The following is a 5513-nucleotide window of genomic DNA, read 5'->3' on the forward strand; positions in this document are numbered from 1 at the left end:
TTCTTGCATTAACAACAACCATCTTGCCAATCTACCTGTAATGGAGCTTTTGTTCATGAGGTACCTGATGGCTACATGATCAATATGCACAAAGATTTGATAACCAGTTATATAGTGTCTGAACTTATTGAGGGCATAGATTACAGCTAACATTTCCTTTTCAATGACAGTATAATTCAGTTTTGGTCCTTGCAAATTTTTACTGATATAATAAATTGCATTTTCCAAAACTTCTTGCTTCTGCCCCAAAACTGCTCCTATTGCAAAATCAAATGCATCTATATGAATGTGAAAAGGAATTGACCAATTAGGTCCTTTAAGCACAGGGGCCTGGGTTAAGGCTCCTTTTAGTTTAGAAAATGCTTCTTCACATGCAACTATCCATTTAAACTCAACATCCTTTATCAATAGAGAATACAATGGCCCTACTATTTGACTAAAGTCCTTGATAAATCTCCTACAGTACCCTGCATGGCCTAGAAAACTTCTTACATCCTTTTGTTTGACAGGGGCAGGAAGAGCAAGTATTACTTCAATTTTAGTTGGATCTACTTGAATACCTGATTGAGAAATACAATGCCCCAACACTATTCCTTCTCGCATCACCATAAAACATTTTTCACTATTTAGAGATAAATTTGTGATCTTCACACTACTGCAACAATTTGGTCAGATTTTGTAATGCCTCCTTAAATGTAGTCCCGTAAGTAGTAAAATCATCCATGTAAATTTCCATACAATCATGGGATATGTTTGAAAATCTACTGAAGACAACCCTTTGAAAGGTTGTAGGAGCATTACATAAACCAAAAGGGAGAACTGAATAGGCATATGTGCCCCAGGGGCAGGTAATGGTGGTCTTTTCCTGATCTTCCAGAGCTATTTTGATCTGATTATAACCACTAAACCCATCCAAAAATGAAAAGTATTGCTTACTCGCTAGAGAATCTAACACTTGATCTATGAATGGAAGTGAAAAGTGATCCTTTTTGGTAGCAGTGTTGAGCTCCCTATAGTCCACACAAACTCTCCATTTCCCTCCTTTCTTTAGAACTATAACCAGAGGAGAAACCCATTGATTGTCTGAAATAGGGTAAATGAATCCTGCATTAAGCAACTTTTGTAGTTCCTCTTTAACTATTTCCCTTAAAGCAGGATTAATCCTTCATTGAGGCTATCTAATTGGTTTACAATCCACTCTGATATAAATCCTATGGGTACACAATGTAGGATTTAATCATTTCATGTCATGATAATCCCATGCGAAAGCTTGTTGTTGGGCTTTGAGTAATTCTATTAATGACAATCTTTGATCTGCTGCTAATTGACTATTGATATTTAGATTTATGCCTGCAGCAACATCTATTTGAGTTACTGACTCAACATTAGATATTTTAGACAGAGAAGAGGTTTGAATCTCTTGTGGTAGCAATGTGTGAAACATGTCTGTGGTTGCAGGAGAATCTAAAGAGCCTGGAGACAAGAGAAGAGTATGCAGAGGACTTACTGGTACACCTAATGACTATTGAGCTGCTCCATAATGATTTCTTATGATGTTAGAGAGTACTGTATCATCCTCCTAAAGTGCTATGAATGGTTCCCTTGCTAACATCATTAGTTGTTGAACACAATTAATTTCCTCTGCTTCTTCTCCTATGTCTGACCATACTACTCGCTCTTGATCAAGTTGTGGTTGTGCTGGAGAATAGAGTGCAAGTGTTTTAGTAGTAATACCATTTGAAATTGTCATATCTCTTGATCTGCAACCTATATATGCATCAGTTGTTGCAAGCCAAGGTCTTCCCAAAATAATTGGATATCCATCTAATGTTGCCTTAGGAGAGAGGATTATAAAATCAGCCAAATATTCCCAAGAATCTAATGTGACAACAATATCTTCAACCATCCCTTCAGGCTGAACAGTCGAGCTATCAGCAAGCTGTAGGACCGTTGGAGTTGATCTAAGACTAGTAATGCTGAGTTGCTGCATGACATCCTTAGTCATCACATTTATGGCTACTCCTAAGTCTATCAAGACATTTTTAATTTGAGTTCCATTAATAACTACCTTCACCATAGGGCTACCTGGGTCAAAATATTTAGGGACAACAATTTTTCTTAACATAGTATCAGCCAATTGTCCCACTACATGCACTATTTTTGGGCCTTTTTTCTTTCTCCTAGGTTTCTTCAAACATGCCTCTTTAATAGCTTTTCCATATATGGGAATGTCTTTAATAGCTTGAAACAGTGGAATCTTGACACATATATGTTTTAGCTGATCAATAAGATCAAAAGCTATATCATCCTACTGCCTAGACACTTCTACCTGCAATCTTTGAGGAAACAAGGGAGTTCTTACATGTGTATCGGAAGTTTCAGAACGTTGAACCTACTCAGTGTTTCTAATTTTATCAGGTATGGTTTCCTGAGCAATCTCCTCTGATGTTAACTCTGTTATGATTGGAGGAGATGGAGTAGGCAATGTTGTCCCTGACTGTAAATGAATATCACTTATATTGAGAGAGTATGCAAGATAGTTATTAGGATCAGTCGAAAAAACTTGTTGTTGTTGTTGTGGTTTGTTATTTGGATTTGGCATAGGCTGAGTTGGCAGTTGGGTTGGGTTGTATGGAGTGGCATTAAGAGCTAGTGGCATTAAAGCCGACTGTTGGGACTGTTGTTGTGGTTGCAGGAAACCTGATGACTAGTTTGCCCATTGTTGTCCTCCCCTCCATTGTGGTGATTGTTGCCAGTTACCTTGAGGAGGAGACCAATTCCCTTGTGGTTGTTGCCATTGTGATGAGGGACTCTGATAATAAGGCCAAGGGTTTTGAGAGTTATTCCTATTAGAGTAATCGGGTCTTTACTTGATTAATTAAACATTTGTTTAATTATTTAAGTTCCCTTTATCTCTTTTTACACTTAAGCTAACATTAGGTGCATAATAATTAATTATTTTATTAATTATTATGTGCAAGCCTAGGTTTTCCCTTTTAGGGTTTCTTGACCTATTAGAGGTTAATTTTTTTTTCTTTGTATTATTATCACATTACACATTTTGTGAATATTGAGCTCTCATCTTTTGAGCATATTTTCTGTGTATTTATTTTTTTCTGTTGTTGCTTCCTTGCATCTCCTTGTAATAGGTTTATTTCAGCATGCAAAGATATTTTGGGCTCTTGTGGTGTTGCATTTCTCAACTCTCACATGGTATCAGAGTTTCAGATCTACAGCTATCTGTTCTTGTTTTGAGATTTTTTGCATTGGAAGCAAATCTGAGATTTTTCAGAAGTTTTTTTATACACCTAGGGATAGGCATTTTTTTTTAGCACTTTGGGCCTAAACGGACCTCACCATTGTGCTCAGAAGGCCCAAAAACCCATATGGTCATATAAAAATTGACCATTTTTTACTCTTGAGCTTCTGGGGGTATTTTTCTTTTGTACCAGGCTTACGACCCTGACACGCAGTTTGAGAAAAAAATTCAAATTTTTTTTTGTCTTTTTACGGAATGCTGGCCGAATTTTTTATTTAAAAAAAATAAAAAATAAAAAATAAAAAAAATTCTTTGCAAAAAGTTTTTTTTTGGTTTTGCGAGGGTTGACAAGCCCCCGTCGGCCCCCACCGACCCCTATTTCCGTCGTCGGCCACTACCGGCCACCCGCCTGTCACCACTGCTTCCCTGCCGCTATGCCTCCACCCCAATCCACCAATCCACCACTGGAGCACCGCCGGAGCACCATCTCCACCCAACCCAGCCACCAGTGAGCCCATGTTGCCCCTCTCTCTTGCCTTTGAAGGGGGGGGGTTGGTTTTTTCTTCATAACTTGAGCATACGAAGTCATTTTTTTGAAAACGAATAGGTGTCAGAAAGATGGTTCCAAGCGGGACCTCGTGGTATTAGATTTTTTTTCCAAATTTGTTGTTTGACTGTATTTTTTTCTAGTCAAAGTGGGATCTCTTCTCTGCACTTTCGGGGCCGTAGAATGGGCAAACGAATTCCGTTTTTTGAAAATGAATAGGCATTGGAAAGCTCTCAGCATGATATATTTAGATATGTGATCTTTTTTCTCATATTTTTAATCAATTACATGAGATTTCAGTTTGAAGTTTTTTTGCTTATGCACTACTTCCTTCTCATCAGTATGTATTAGGGTTTGGGTTTATCTAGTGTGGGGGGGTGTTTTATTCTCACTTTCTGTCATTTATATAAAAAATATAGAATGCCAAAACAAATAAAACAAACAAACCCTTCTGCATCTTCTGTCTATTATGAAATATCACATAATAAAAAAAACCACAAGCAAGTGTAGGTGCAAAGTTTCATGGCAGATCCTTTAGTTGAGTTGTTGACATCACACAACTATCACACCTGGAAGCCTCACATCATGAGGCTTCTCTGGGCACGAGGGTTGTGGTCTTGTTTGGATGAGGTTCAACCTCTATTGGAACGTCCTTATGAGCTTCTTCAGCATAGAAACAAGGTGGATGAGGCCATGGGTTTTCTCTCTTTGCATGTCTCTAATAGTCTTTTGTTTCACCTTGATGAGTTGTTCACTCCTCGCGCTATGTGGTTGAATTTTGAGTCTCTCTTCGGAAGGGTTAATGAGATCAGGCATTACAGATTAATGCAAAGTTGGTTTCCTTGTCACCTGATTCCTTTCCCACCATTAAGGATTTTTTGGTCAAGTTCAAGACTACCAAATTTGTTCTCCAGGGGTGTAGAAAGATCAAGACAGACATAAAGTGCATTCACTTGATTCTTTCAAAGCTTCAGGGTCATTTTCAGTTTTTTGCCTCTGCTTTCTACTCCACCATGGATGGCTTAGGTGCTCGTTTCACCATGCCTACCTTTGATGTGTTTTGTGAGCATTTATCTCGTGAGCAGTGTCACCTTTCTCAGCTGGACATGCTCTCAGGGTCCAAGACCAAAGCATTGGTTGCTCAGTCCTCTAAGGAGAAGCAAAAGCAGAAACCGAAGCCAAAGAAGAATTTTGTAGGCGGTGAGCATTCCTCCAAGCCACCTCCTAAGTCTGATTCTAAACCACCATTTCCTCTGAAACATGCGAAATCTTCACAGTTTGGTGAGTCTTCCTCCAAGACTAAGAAGAAATCAGGAGACACTTGCAGTTTTTGTGGCAAGGAAGGACATTCAGTTTCCAGGTGTTGGAAGTGCTTAGAGGCTTTAGAGGAAGCCATGCAGCAGCATCACATCTCCTCACCTTAGGCGTCTTCTCCTTCCACAGGGAAAGTTCATGCTCTCACTGCTCGAGCTTCAACCTATGGGTCCACTTGGATATTAGATTCTGGTGCTTCTCACCATATGAATCACACTCAGTAGTTGGTTACTTCTCTTGCCTCTTGTGGTACTTCACAGATTGCAGTGGGTGACTCAATTCAACTTTCAGTATTGGGTTCAGGTTCTATCTCTTTGGATGGGGGTACTCTGCAGGATGTTCTAGTTGTCCTTGACATCTCGACAAACCTCCTGTCCATTTATCAGATTTGTC

Source organism: Cryptomeria japonica, chromosome 1 (genome assembly GCF_030272615.1).
Source record: "Cryptomeria japonica chromosome 1, Sugi_1.0, whole genome shotgun sequence".
NCBI lineage: Eukaryota > Viridiplantae > Streptophyta > Pinopsida > Cupressales > Cupressaceae > Cryptomeria > Cryptomeria japonica.